The sequence below is a fragment of the Chenopodium album genome, chromosome 4 (assembly GCF_948465745.1).
Source record: "Chenopodium album chromosome 4, dcCheAlbu1.1, whole genome shotgun sequence".
NCBI classification, from domain to species: Eukaryota; Viridiplantae; Streptophyta; class Magnoliopsida; order Caryophyllales; family Amaranthaceae; genus Chenopodium; species Chenopodium album.
In genome coordinates this window covers 72795850-72812433 of record NC_137837.1, presented here as the reverse complement: position 1 = coordinate 72812433, position 16584 = coordinate 72795850, and the positions used below count along the sequence as shown (strand labels likewise).

At 29.0% G+C, this 16584-nt stretch overlaps 1 non-coding gene across 1 annotated transcript; it reads left to right on the top strand.

Annotated features, from left to right (window-relative positions):
* The first annotated feature begins 14716 nt into the window (after nt 1–14716).
* On the top strand, nt 14717–14788 carry TRNAE-UUC (transfer RNA glutamic acid (anticodon UUC)). The gene has a single exon. It is a non-coding gene; the product is annotated as a tRNA-Glu (tRNA).
* The last annotated feature ends 1796 nt before the right edge of the window (nt 14789–16584 follow it).

Here is a 16584-nt window from a genome sequence, read left to right as displayed (position 1 = left end):
TATGGCCTTTGAAGATAATATCATCAATTCATGGTAAACAATGGAGTAGTATGAAAATCGTGAGTCTAGGGTGGAAGAGGATGATAAATAGATAATGCAGTATTTAATTAAAAGGTTAAATAAAATTACTTTTCAGTCAACCCAATAATCAATGTGAAGGATGTGGAACTATTATTGACAGACGTACGATCATGATTTAATAGTTATGGTGACCACAAAATTATTATAGTCATTGCAAAATTGTCCATAAATTACTAGCTTTGGAAATGACAAAATATTTGAATTTTAAACATTAGTTTAAATTAGAAATTTCAATTCAAATTTAAATGAAAATTCAAAATTAGTGGAGTTTGAGGCCCATATAAACTACCAACCAAATGATGCTATGGATCGGAATAATGTATGTGGCTCCCACATACATTGGCTGTATGTGTACCTTTATAATTTCTCCGTTTTCTTTTATTTGCAACACTTCCTTAAAAAGGAAATGTCACAATACTTGCAACACACTATAAAAGAAAAGTTACTTTAGGGAAAAACTATATTATTTCCCTTATTTAAAGCACATGGCCTACTAAATTACACTCCTAACAACCAGTCATCCTATTTTAAAGTTTATTATATCATGTGAACCTCACCTTTCTTAATTACTGCGCTAAAGGGTGTGTTGCATCTAAAAGAAAACGGAGGAAGTAGAATTTTACCTATGTAAGTGGGTTGCGCCGCTTTTATAGCGCATTGGGATTTGGGTCCTTAAAAGCCACCATTTCTCGAGGTCTTCCAAAGGGAGGTTTGATAGGTACTTGTATATACATATCAAGGGGCATTTGAGACATTTCGCATGAAATTTACCCATCTCTTGCCTCCTTTTCTCTCACCCCCACGTGCTGGATTTAAGTGTACCACTGGATGATTAATAGTATCACTAGATGATCAAATAGTATCATTGAACATTCAGTGGTGCTATATATTCATTCAATGGTACTATATATTCATTTAGTGGTACCAACTACGTATAGAAATAATATCACTACATATTCAATGATATTATATAAGCTTTTAGTGGTACATTTAAAAATTGGTCCCACTTGCCAATTTCTCTCCTCCTTTCTCTCACCCCCATGTGCTTACAATACTTTTTAATATTTTAAGGTTTGATATGCATTTGCAAATACATATCAAACCTTCATTAGTACTTCCTCCCATTTCTCAAATGATGGGCGGCCACATGTCTTATCCTGGTTGGCTCATTTTGAGCGCCTCCTAGGGTGACACATGTCACAATTTGATTGGACTACGTGTCTAGGCTTTAATTTTATCCTAAACAGGGATCATTTTTACCCTTAAAGACCCAAATTGAGTTAAGAATTAGGAAAAAAATTACATAAGTGTCTTATTTTGCGTGTAAAAAATTATACTTGTATTGATTTGCGTATTACTGTTCTCTTTACCACATAAATTGCTCGAGTAGGGTATTAGGGGGTCATTTAGACTTCAAGATTTTAGAGGTCATTTTAGTCCTTAAGGGTACAAATTGAGCTAAGAATTGACATAATTGCATGCTCTTAAGTCTTAACCATACAAAGAAAACAAAAATGGAAAATTCATTTCTGATAAATATCAAATCAAATGGGACCAAAATGAAATTTATGTAAGTTTTCTTAAATAGACAATATTGCTCATTAAGGGGATTGAGATTTGAGGCCCTGCGGGATTGGTGTTTTTGGTATGGCCGTAAAAATGGTCATGTGAAGTTGTGAACACAAATCGAAATTGCTGGTTATTTGGGCCGAAAATAGCCCAATTTTGTGATTTAAACAACCCCTTATAATACGATTATAAGAGTACTCATTGTTTCGTGATTGTTAACGGAAACAAATGCTATAGCCTATACAGCTATACTCCTAATAGATAAGATGGGGTAGATTACGGTACTCTCTCCGTCCCACATTAATTGACACATCGATAAATTAAATACAAGTTTATCAATTATGGGTTAGTTTTACAGGTCTAATTATAATTATTTCTTGTAGGAAGAGAAACTGTAAAATCAGAAAAATAAAGAAACGTGGGCCAAATTATTTGATGTAAATTAACGATGTGATGTGTTTAAAATATTGTCTAAGAAGCAAAATTCACCCTAACTATGGTGCTATCAGAGATAGTGTTGCCCCTCAAGATTTAACACAACGATTCCTCTTAATGTGCACTCAAAAAGAGGAATTAGGTTCTCACAATTGCTCAAAACAAAAGGAAGAAAAATGATTTTAGAGGAAGAAGAAGAGATTTTTCAGTTAAATTGATTAAAACTCGGAGTTTTAAAGTCTTCAAAATCGTAATTGTTGGAGAAGAACCGGGAAGCAGTAAAGATAGAGGGTGAAAATCATGTGTGTTTTTGAACATTTCAAAGACGAGTAAAACATAGGAAATTTTGACATTTGCTACAACTAAAAATACCATGTTTTACATTTACTACCGATTTATTTGTTTATTTGTTTTTTTTTTTCAACTTTACTACAACTCAAATTCTTGATTTGAGCTTGATTCACAAATGAAACAACTCGAACATGACCTGAGTAGATTTTGACCTGACCCGAATATACTTGACCCGAAATTTACTCAACCCGATTCCTAACCCGAATTTGACCCGAAACTCGAATTGACCCGACCCATACCCGACCCGAATGTTAGCTGACCCGACCCGAAAGTGACCCAACCCAGACCTGACTAGAATGACCCATTTGCCAGGTCTACGCACAGGTGCCACAAACACGAACTAGCTAGACGACGGCGTGTAGGGGTGCTTCGGCTTCCTTCTAGCCCACAACAAAAAGGATATCACTTCAAACATCTATCCTAAACCCAAATATAAAACCCAAGGAAAACTTTTTCACCAAAACAAAAACCTCTTTTCCTTGAGCATTTTTTCCAACATCTCTATTTTTTGAAGTTACTTTTGTTGACCATTTATAAAATATGTATTGTTGTATATACTAATACAGTAATATGGGCTCATATCATGGATCACCAAAAGGTTACATTTGAACTAGTCCAACTTAATCATCTACGATGCAGGTTTTTCCAAAGAAAGCAGGAGGGCCAGCAGCCCTATCCAATTGAACTTTTGCATTAGCCGTTATAACAACATGGGTTATATGCCTAAAATGAAATTGAATAATCAACTATATTAAACCGAAGCTTGTCATTGGCGGGCGATTAATAAAATCTAAAACAATGTTAAAGAGTAAAGACGGCTTTGTTACATTTTACTGTATCTTCTACTTCTTGTCAACACTTACTATTTAATTAGATCATTTAATTTTAATCTTTATATTTATATACTTTATTAGCCAATGTTGACCATCATTTAATAATTAATAAAATACATTACATTTATTAAATAAATTTAAACAAATTTGATACTCAGTAATTTGTAACACATAATGACGATAAAGTGTGATCACACTGAACAATCATTATATAAGTTACTGGGCTTGCCCCTCTCTTTCACCAAAAAAAAAATCATTATATAAGTTACTTTATTAGTGTTATAAGAATTAATCGATCAGTATCATAGAGTTATTGCATCAGTTTTATATATTTAGTTGGTCAGTGTTGTAGAGATTAATTATTAGTCAAATCAATCAGTATTACAGAAGTTACTCACTCAATGTTACTGAAACTACTTTGTTTAAACAAACGATCATATGATGTGATTAGTCAGGATAGTCACACTTGGTAGCTTATAAACCAAACAATTATTTTTATTCCTGTCCTTAAAATATAAAAGGAAAAGACAATTTATTTTTCTTTTAAACCTAAAAAATGAGCTGTTTTGAGCTTAAACAGTGGATCAATCACTTCCACAATCAAATGTAAAGTCTCGATCCAAAGGGTCTAAACAATGATCTATGATGGATTAATGAGTCCTTGTTTAAATTAGTCTCTTCGGAGACATCTGATACTTGTTTAAATTACTCAAAATCAAAGACTTTAACTTTAACCATTTTTTTTTTTTTTTTTTAAATTTCTGATGAACCACTTGTCATTATAAAAATTTGAGTTGATGCCATTACAATTTTACAACTAGTTGAACCAGCCTAACATAATTGAGCGACATTATTTAGCTTACAAAATACTATATGAGGTCAAGATTTGGTTAAATTTTAAAATCAAATCAATTTTACAAAATTCAGATCAAATCAAATTAGACCAAAACAAACTAATTATAACCTTAATAAAGAGTCATAAACACCAAAAAATAAATAAATAAATAAATAAAGAAAGAAAGAAAGAAAAAACATGTAGAGTCATTTTTAAGAAATTAATTATGTCGAAATATTGGGACTTTTACCTCTTCCAATATTGTGGGAAGAGGGGGCTCTTTACTAAACACTTAAGTCTTAAATAATACGGAGTAAGTTTAACAAACACGTGAATTAAACTTAAGAATTTTGGGCGTAGGACAAGCCATACATATACAGCTCAAAAATGGCTGCCTTTAAATTTGTTATGGAAAAGAAGCCTAATTAACAATCACTTATCACAAGTTGCACCGTTGCGAGCTAATCCATCTACATATTAGTCAAAATTTGAGGATGTAAAGGGAAGGTAATTAAACCCGTTATCCCAAACATGTAAAGATAACGAGAGCTGATGAGATTTATATTTGTATCTTAAATTCTTAAAGTAATAAGGTGAGTTCTCTATAATTTTCACCGATTGTGATTTAAATACTACGCATTAAATCTATATAAATAGTCAATGTCAATTTAACAACTTTCTGAATCATGACAATAGAACATGTACATCGATAACAACATTAATACATTATCATCGATCATTTTACGATCATCCTAACCAATCAATCATACTCATTAATTATTAGGAGTAAATAAATATCGTTATACAATAAAGAGGCCAGGAATAATAATGAAAGATAAGCAAGTGCCCATTTCAGTAGTACGTACGTATATACTTACGTAACTACGGAGAGGAGATCAGAGTACTCCGTATTGAAATATGAAAGTTTCTCTCTCCTCATTTTGAGATGAGAGTACAAACTCATCCCACGTGAGATCTGAGATGTACGGTCACTCCTTTCTGACTAACAGCTCAACCTGAATTACTTCCCCAACAACTCAACAAGCCCCCAATTCAGTCTTTTGTCTTGTTCACCTTTCATGTGATGCTTCTAAATTGTGGGACCTTTTTATATTATTATTATTATTTTATTATTGTGATGTACTAGTCGTCACAAAGCTAGGTATTCCGTATTAAGGGTTGTTTGTTCTCTTCATCTTCTTTTCAGTTCAATTCAGCTTCTATTAATTCAGTTTAGTTCAATTTTTAATTTCAATCTCTCATAAACAATTCAGTTTAGTTCAGCTCATTTCAATAAATCAGAACAGACCCTTAGAATCAATCTTAAGATCCCCTAAACTCGGGAGACAACATCTAGCTAACTGAGCAAATTATCACTCTCATAAGTTTTAACTCGTTTAATAACTTTAATTTGTATTTTTAGCTATTGTATAAGTTTGTATTTTTAGCTATTGTATAAGAAATAAATTTTAGCATGTAATATATTGTTGAAGTAGTTACAATATACAAGTATTTGTTTTTATAACATCAATATTATATGATTTTTACAAATACAAATTTAAAGACATTAAGATCAAATTAGTGTATTGGCTAGCGTGTCTAATCAAAGTATTATAATTTTTTTTAAAACAATAAAGGGAGTATATAACATAAAATTGTTCAAAGGATACCCTTGCTTGTTTTGTTACTCTATTCTCTATTGTTTTATTCACCTTATATTAGGTCTAATAAATTTAGATGATTTAATTTCAGGGGAAAAAAATAAGTTTTGATAAGGGTAACTTAATTTTCTAAATAAGTTTTAATAAGAGGAAATAAGTTCAGACAATAAGTTAAAATCAAGTGATCTAATGAATAGAACACATCCTAATATTCATATTAATTAATAGTTTATATTCCCTTCATATATATTTTTAAATGCATTATTTTAACCGGTAGGGCGTTTTAAAGAAAATAAAGGAACACCAAAATAAAAAACGTTACCATAACAAGGAGAAGACGAATTTTGTTCTCTTTCCATGTTTTATTACTTGTATTTGCTACGAGTACATTATCACTTGGTACAAAGGTGTTGAAAACTTGAAATGCATGGTAGAGAAAAAATTGAATGTAAAATTTTGTCTGATATAGAAATTTATCAAATACTTTGATTAAGACATCTTAAAAAGAACATGTACTTAGAAATTAATAAATAAATAAAACCATGGTTATTTTTAGCAAATTTTCACATAAATTGATAAAAATAATTAAAATGTACAAGCATTAATCTCTTTTTTTTTTACTTTTTAAATTTTCCCTCATAATTATAAAAAACGCATAAGAAAAAAAATGGTGGCCTAGAATTATTGCAAAATGGAGGTGAATATGGTGAATTAAAAAAATGTCACACGCAATAAAAGTATTGAGGAATATACCGAGTATTTGATTGACAGAAAATTAAACATATTTATAATTGGAGAAAAGAAATTAAACATTTAAAATTTGTAATGTACTGATTGTATGATTATTAACTAGAGTTACCGAGAAAGTTCTGTAGTTCAATGATCCAAAAAAAAAAAGGAAAAAACAAAAGCTTCGTTCAATAATGTCTCAAATTGGATGGTCAACTTATCGTAACTCAATTACAGATTTACAGTAATAATTGTATAAAAGCTAACTAGATGCATGCATGCAAGTTTATACACTGTATTCCTCCTATTAAAAGGTATTAATGCATCTTTTAATTGCGTCAACGTATTTCTATCCCTATCCAATTTTTTGTTAGTGTTACGAAGTACGGAATGGTAAAAATGTAAGATATTGGATTTACCTTAATTCATACTCCATATTATTCTAATGTTAAGTTTTAAATTTATTTTTTTGCTAAGATAAAATTAAGGAAATATATAATAAGTGAAAGCTATGATAAAAAGCATGTTGATTATTATGAAACAAAGTACTACATAACTATTTCTCCGTATTATAAGCTTTTATATATAGTTACAACTCTTAGGATAACATGTACAAATTATATCATTTTCCTCAAATGTGTTATAGTGCTATAATAATTAAAATTTTATATTGTCAAATATTAAAGTTATATATCGCAAATACATAAAAATTCATGTTTTTTTTACCTATCTAACAACTTAATTTTCCTCCAAGTACCAACTTATCAAGTACTCATTTGTTTGAAGTAGCTAATCTATAAAGCTATCCTAAAATAACAACTACACAAATTAAAAGTAACAAATACAAGTACTTTTGTGGAACAAATTGTTTGACAATTGGAATTCAAAGCAATGGCGGCTTTGTAAAATAGTTTCTAACACATACCGAATAACACAAACGTGTTATGCGAGCTCTATTTAGTGTTTTTGAAAGATTCACTTAATCATTGCAGTTATGAGTTTATGACTTATGAGTAGTGAGTTAATGCAAACAATACGTAAGTTCACACTTCACACAGTATATTTTCAAAAGAAATTAAACGAGGAGAGTAGATTAGTTGAAAGGTTATAGTCATTACCCGTCATAAACACCGAATAAGTAATATTTTGTTGAAACATAAGATACAGGAAAAAAAGAGTAGGAACGTTTTCTTGGCTCATAATATAACACCCTAATCAATCTAGTAAGTAGTAAAAAACTTAAAAATAAGAAAACTTGATATTATTAATGGATCAACTCAACCAAAAGCTAAAACTAATGGTTGGAACCCAGGAATATATTTATAGTCTATCATGCCCCTTCACATGGGAGCCCTTTGGGCTTGAAATGTGGATGTAACATGGGCTTCTCGTATACTTTGCGTGAAACATCTAATTTGAAAGGAGGGGTGGATGAGATTCGAATCCGTGACCTTTGTGTCACATTACCTCTGATACCATGTTAATGGACCAACTCAACAAAAAAGTTAAACTAATGGTTGAGGCCCAGTAATATATTCTATAGTCAATCGATCATATAATTGTATAAAATATATTCCCGATCCTCAACCAAAAGCTTAAACTAATGTTTAAGACTCAAAAATATGTTTTAACTCGATCTATCAAATATCTATAAAGGGATTGATATCTTGGTGAGTTAGTGTGGAGTAGCTTAGAAAGGCCACATAATCTACGGCTCCGTTTCCTTTACAAAAGATGTGCTGGGAAGTCAGAAAAAGAGTTCAAGATAGTCTTTATAAATATAATTGTGATATAAACATAAGAATAACTTTACTTGGAGTTACCCAAGTACAATAGTTGGGTAGCCATTATATTTCAAAACCATGATTTTCAAAACTTTACTTGGAGTTATTTAGGGCTGATCATGACTTAACACAAGGGTTGTGACTTGTGAGCAAGAGAAGGAAAATTTTAAAGTTTTAAAGAACTTTTGGTGGTAAAATAAAATAAATAAATAAAATATACGGAGTATTATAAATGGTAATGATTAACACGAGAAAAATAGTAGCTAGGTGATTATTATTACATTATCAAATTTCCCTAATTACAGCGACTAAAGATTTATAAAACCATTTAATTTGAGAACCCACCTAATTCCTCTCAAAGGACTCTTACTCTTCTCTCTATTTACACATTTAATTTGAGGTTTGCAAAAAAGGCAATTCATGACAAAAATAAATTAAGGAAAAAGATATATGCAGCCCTTAGGGCATATAAGAAGCTAAAAATGGAAAGGAAAGACAATAAATAACCATTTATTACACCGATTTACTCGTGAATTGTCAATAAATTCCCAATTTAATACTAAAAAAGGAACTATATTAAATGCTTATATGCAGCCCTAAGGGCTGCATATAGCATTACCCATAAATTAATTTACATAATGAGAAAAAAATTTCTCACCTTTGTATTCTTATTTATTGATGGAATACAGCTATTAAATCATATCTTATAAATGATGTGCATTATACAAGTTAGGAATATGGTATATTCTTTCGTGTATGTTCAAAAACTAATAAGTTAAAAGGTCCATAATTTCAACTGTTTCTTCTTCATGGTTTAATGAAATGAAAGAATTTTCGCATTAAGATGTGTTAAAAGCTGACCCAACTGACCTGATGTGATCCAACCCAGGCCAAACAAAAGAAATCAAATTAAAATTTGACTTGTATGGGCACTATATTTTGACATAACTCGACTTTGAAATAGACTTAACCTGGCTCGACCTCACTAAACTCGATCTAGATCTAGGTACCCAAATTAACACTTCTAGTCACATTTTCCTTACCAAAAAGTTCTAAAGATGTGTTTCTATATGATTGAGAGGAAGAGAAAAACAACAAAACAATTTTTATATGATTTAATTAATTTTGGTAAGGAGATGAGCTCAAATTAATGAAGTGACACAATTCTGTCTTCAATTACGAATGATACATATACATGCAATTGTATAAATAAGCTTAGGTTCCAATTTTGATGGGATCTCACTCATTATATGATACTTCGTATTGCCTAATTATTATTTCGATGGGGATTGAGTGAGAAATAGAAGAATCCAAAAAAAAAAAAAAAGTTTAATAAGGTGTATTATTGATAAAAGTCAAAACTTGGAGTGTATCATTGATAATTTTTTATTTATTTTTTTTTTTTTTTGATAAATAATACTGACTTTTCTTATACCAACATGTCATACAGAATTCACAATTGTTTTTAGACAATTATTAATCATGGTTGATTGAGTTTGTAAACTTCTCCCCTTCTTATTAGACCAATGGAATGGAAAGGCTATATAATACTTCGTATAAGTAGCTTTTGAGTGGGTTAAACCGATACCATCAATGACCATCTCTTATAGTATAACACACAATACGTTCACACAATTATTGGTTTGTAGGTTAGGGACCATTTAGAAAATCATATTGCTAGTCGTACCTACGGAGTATAATTTAGGTTCTTGTCCAGAGTTTCTTGCTGAATCCATGCATTGCGCTTCATAGTGGTCTTTTCCTAGCTAAGAAGCATAATATCTCCCATATTTTTGTTGACGGTGATAATCTAACTGTTATTAATATTTTGAATTTGCAAGTCTTTATAAATAGCCCGTGGAAGCTTTAGCTGTTGATGGATGATGTCAAGAACATTTTGGATTCTTTATCGTCCTTCAATTACTAGCATATCTACCATGAAGAGAATCGGGCAACAGATTATGTTGCCTCTCTTGAATATTCCACTTTGACACACCAAGACCTTTTTATAGATAGCAAGTTTTTTTTTTTTAGATAGTTTAGGGCACTATCTTAAGACAAGATGTTCCTAATCTACAAATCCCGTGCTTGTATCTTACTTCTAAAAAAAAAAGACATATTTGCTTGTAGGTGTAAAAAAAATTACTCCGTATTAGCTTGTAATTCTCTTGTCTCTTCTATCTAGAATATGCATGTATCATAGTATCCCTTTGGATCTCTGAATAGTTGATATAGACTATACGGTAAATCTAACAAGGTTGCAATTATTTATATACTCACATATAAAGCATGTCAGAAAAATAAATAAATTAATAAATAAAAATAAAAGGTTATTACTCCATGAAAGAGAAAAGGTCATATATTGTTGCTTAACAGTGGACATAATCTATTTATAACAGTAATACAGTAACTATCAAAATGTAGGCCAAGTTAATTTAGAGTGTTGTACGTAAGTACTAAAGGGCTGACCCTATGCTAATTTTACAAGGACTTGTCCGACAAAATCATCTTCCTCAATTTTACAAGTCAACGACTGACAAGATAATTCAACAAAAGTTCAGATATTTTGTTCCATAAATAGCTCTTTATGAAAATAATTTAACAAAATAGACATTTTGGATAAATTGCTATGATTTTTTTGATTGTTAAAAAAATATTAGGAGATATAATTTCTCCAAAAAAAAAAAAAAAAAAAAAGAGATGTAAAAAATATTAGAAGATATAAATAAATAGTTTTATTGGAGGATTTAGGTGGCGTCATGAGACCTAGAATGATTCCGGACGTGTCTTAGTTCTAGTGACTAGTGTGTTTTGTTTTAGTTGTTGTTTTGGTTTGTTTTCTTTAGTTATTGGTTTCTGTTGGTTTTCTTTTCTTTCTAGTTCCCAGCTTTGTAATTCCTTTTTGAGGTTTGCCCCTGGTGCTCATCAAAGAAAAAAAAAAAGGTCTGATTTTATAAATAGTTGTATGTCTCCCCTTCTATTCCACAAAAGTAAAACGGGCAATAAAATTATTTAGAGTGTGCATCCAATTCACAATTAACAGTAAAAAATGTATAAACATGTGATCAATCAATATGCTCATATAACATGCCTCATTTGAAAGAACAAAAGTCATTAAAAAAATTATTAAAAAATAAACATGAACCAATTTACCTCCCTATATTATTATTAGGTAATAATAGTAACAAACGAGAAATAACTCGATAGTACAGAGTAGTAAAGACTAAAGTATGAAACATGTTACTTGGGGTTTATTCTATTGATTGATGTTTGTTTATTATGAATAGGAATGTTAATTATTTTACTTTGAAATAAAGTTGATGTTTAGATATGACTTTTTGTGGTATGTCCTTAATCTTAATATTTGAGTTAATGAGCTAATTTTTCTTCAAGTCAATAATCATTCATAACTTCTCAAGTTATTAATTTAATTTTTCCGGGTTGAAGTTCTCCAAAAAAAAATTTCAAGGGATATTCACTTCTAAGTAAGTTAAATTTTGAGTTGTAAATGATACATTTGAAGAATTTTATAAAGATTTAGTGAAACCAAAAAGGTTATATATAAGTATATAAATATATATATATATATATATATATATATATATATATATATATATATATATATATATATATATATATATATATATATATATATATATATATATATATATACATATATATATATATACATATATACATATATACATATATACATATATACATATATATATATATATATATATATATATATAGGGAGGGATCCGGTGAGAATAGGTTCATATATATGTGAGAATTCATACTTATATGAGAACTGATTTTAAATTTAGAACATGTGAGTAAAAGTTTTGAACATACGAGTAAAAATTTAGAACATGCGTCTGAAATTAAAATTTAGAACATCTGAGTAATAATTTAGAACATCTAAGTGAATAATATGTTTAGAACATTTGATTTAAGAATTAGAACAAGTGATTAAAAATTTATAAAATCTGCTTTATGAAATTTTAAACATATGAGTAAAATTTAGAACATTTGATTTAAGATTATGAACATGTGAATAAAAATTTAGAACAAACAAATATAGAATATAGAAAGTGTGAGTAAAAAATTTAGAACATATGAGTAAAAATATAGAACATACGCTTTAAAATCTGGAACATATAATTAAAAATCTTAGAACACACATTTTAAAATTTAGAACATATAAGTTAAAATTTTGTAACAAGTTATTTAAAATTTATGATATTAAACTTAACTAATTTATGGTTTAGAACATGTGAATACTAAATTAGAACATTTGATTTAATTTAGAACACCTAAGGAAAAGTTTAGAACATCATATTTAAAATTTAGAACATACAAGTAAAAATTTAGAACATAAAGAGTGTTCTCACATAAAAAAAATTCTCACATAAGAAAAATTCTCACGAGAGCCTCTCCCTATATATATATATATATATATGGAGAACAAGTGATGACTTGATTAATGTACTGTCGTCTTTTTTTTTTTTTAATTTAATAAGTAATTAATTTATGTTTATAAGGTGATAAAATAAAATTGTATTCATTGTAATGGATGTATGGTGTAATCTTTAGGTTGTGTACGATGAACACCATGCACTCAGATGCATAATTAAGTGTTATAGTTGGATAATTGGTTGGTCGGGTAATTAGTTTGGGGCCAACAACCCTTAACTTTAACAATATTCCCAAAAATGATTTGGTTAGAAGGGTTTGAATAATGATTAAAAATTAATTTAGTGCAAGTAAAAGATAGTGACACCAATCCAAAAATTGTGTATAATAGTTCACCATTATAAATCATCAAATCAAGACATAAAAGTGCAATTATTTATTTATTTAATTAAATTGTTTGTATTTGTTTAATTACTTTCTCCTTTTCATATTAATTAGTTGACATGTTTTTACTTCCCTAGCTATTCTCATAACTTTTTGGCTTTTAATAAAATATACTAATATAATCTTTTAGGGTAATTGTTCTTGTCCAAAAAAAAAATAGGGGTCATTGTTAATCTTGCATAATGCATACTTTGTTAATAGGGTAATGTTATATGTAGCCCTAAGGGCTATATATAAGCATTAAATATACTCTCGGAAATTGTATAAAATTTGGAATTTATGACAAAAACACGCGTAAATCAGTGTAATTAGTGTTTATATTTTCGTGATTTCTCAACTTTTTACGATTTTCAAGAGTAATTTTAATGCTTATATGTAGCCCTAAGGGCTATATATATCATTTTCCTTGTTAATATTAGAATCATGTGTTGACAAATGTGCCTATAAAAATATGTGACAAAGATACAACGGATAGGAGGAAGTATATTAATCCATATGGTGGCTTTGCTAAAAATGTCATCACTTAACCCAAGAGATCAATTTAACTGGATTGGATTTACAAAAACTTTTGTATACATCAGGTTTACACTAATATTAGTGTACATCGAGCAGTATAAGGGTAACTTTTAGCTAATTTTAGGATAATTTTTTGCCTTTTTTTGGGTAACTTTAAACATAATACAATTTTTATATAAATAAATAACAAGAAAAGTTTTATAGAGGTAATTTAATTACATTCAATCACTAATAATTGATTTTTAGTCAATTAAAATGTGATTCTTTACTAATAAAGCGTAGATAATTTTTATTTAAATTGGGTTACTTTTACGCATATTGGGGTAACTTTTATTTATTTCAGGCGTAACTTTTAATCATTTTATGCTATCTTTATAATGGATGTACAATAATTATTGTACATCCGATTTTTTTAAAATTTTGTGTTGGATTTAATATCTAAAATAAATGAGCTCATTTCAGTTTTCATGCACTAATCTACATCTATCTATCTATACTTAGTATTTAAAAACTATAACCAAGAAACTACAAAAGACACATGTCCCTATCCATTCTATTACACTTCTCTAACCACAGTGCCACATCTCATTTTAAACTATTAATTTTTTGTTTACACCATTTTTTTTTAGTTCTTTCATTACACTTATTGTACTTTATTTTTCATACACACTTTATCTATTCATCTTCATCTCTCCCCTTTAATTTAACCTTTTCCTATTCTCTTTAATTTTAGCCCTTCCACCTTCTATTTAAGCCTTTTTTTCGATTAAAGTTCTAAAATTTTAATTCCTTTAATCATGTTTTCTATTACATATTATATCCTATATATAATGACTTACTGATATTTCCTCACTTATCTCTCAATATAATTTTATATGAATAACCCGTACATTGCCGAAGGCTAGTTAAACTTTAATGGAGTAAAAGTTATGTTTGTCAAAAAAGATTTAGATGTTGAAGCTTTTGATTATTCGGGATAATGGTTGGAACGGGTTGAAGGTGATAGACAAATTATTTAAGATAAATAATTAATAAATTTCTTATGATAGAAACATCAACAAATCCGATGTCGTCCAGCGGTTAGGATATCTGGCTTTCACCCAGGAGACCCGGGTTCGATTCCCGGCATCGGAACTTTTTTGTCCTATATCCTTTTTTTTTCCCTCTTCTTTTTTTATTTTATGAGTTTCTTCCTTACTTTTTCTCTCTTCCTTTAATTTGTTTGTACATTGTCATTTTGTCAAGCTACTATTTTTTTTAACAAAATATATATATAATTATTATTGGATTTAGATTAGTTATATTGTGTATTTTCGAAAAATTAAAAAAGATAATACTCTTCACTTTATAATTTTATATCTATTTATTGTTTCCCTATCTTAGGAGTATTACCATAAAAACGACCTTATTTGATCTCCGATCCATTCCTTTAATATTTTTATTTATTAATATGGTACTAAGAAACCGTCAAAGATCATAAGAATATATGACGCTTGTAAATTCGTAATTAATAGTATTGCCCTTAAGTGTTCACCAATGGTGAGTGTTGATCAAATAAAAAATTACATGATACTCCGTACTACCCCGTAATTTACTAATTACCCTTCAAGTCTTAAACAATAGGACATGAAGTGTTGAGAATTAATTTGGTCAAAGAAATTAGGTTAATCGTAATATAATTAGCAAACAAATCACAGTTTAATATAAGTAATTTTATTTCTTAATTAAAGCAACCACATGCATGCAGGTTTATTTTGAACCACACATAAAAGCATCAATGTTTTGTCCTTTTGTTGCCTTAAAAAAGAATAATACTCGTAGAATAAAAAAGGTACTAGTATTAATTCTTTAATTATGTTACTCAATTTAACATTTAGGTAAATAGCTTATCAATGATTAGTTTCTTAGATCTAAATTTGACGGTCCTTCTAGATGTGCTAAGCATGTGTTTTCACTAATTTAAACTAAAGTTTATTACTCAATTAAGGTTAATTAATTATTATGTCATATTGTCACGCTGCTAATATAGACTATATGTATTGTGTTTGATGGGAAATTTGTACATTTTAGAATTATTTAATTAACTTAGTCAAAAAGTTAACATGTGATCACTGATCTCTAATTGGAATCTTAGTAAGAATAGTTAGATCAATGATCATGAATAAGTTGCATATGTTATCATAGATTTAAATCATGTAACTTGATATCCTATCACAATTTTATAATTTATATATAATTATTTTGTTTAAGTTGGACTTTAATTTAGGACAAGGACAACATACAATTTGCAATGTGAAGATATACTCTTTAGGACTAAATTTTTGGTTCTTTCTTATAGATTGAGAATATAATAGATAATTTATTAAAATTGTACTCCTTATTTATTTATCTTTATTTTTGCTTATTTGCTATTCATTTTGTGGAAATATATATGTAGATCTTGTAGTTGAACAAAATGGTGCTATGGCGGCCTTGGTACAATCTTATGTAAGTAGGAAGGACTCACTTGGAAAATTAAATAAGTTAAAGTAAAGGTTAACACAAATGTGTTTTTTTCATCGATCTTATCTTGATTTATTTATAGTCTAGACATATAGTAGCTTAGTTAGGACTAAATCAAATAAGAAAACAATGAAATCCTGTAATTATTTGCTTAGGTGAAGTAGTTGTAAAAGACTGAAAATCAGAGGCGGGGCTACAAACGCTAATATTAAAAGTGGCCTGGTGCAAATTTGTTAGATTGAGCCCTAAAATCATTTTTTGAGGAAAAATATGTTACTAAACTAAAAAATTTGGGCCCTTTTATAATAGTTTTACTTAGGGATCTTGTGCGATCGACCACCCTTCACATACTCAAAACCACCCCCGCGGCCTGCTGAAAATTATAGCAAGAGGGTACTCCATATGCGTACATAATGATATACATATTT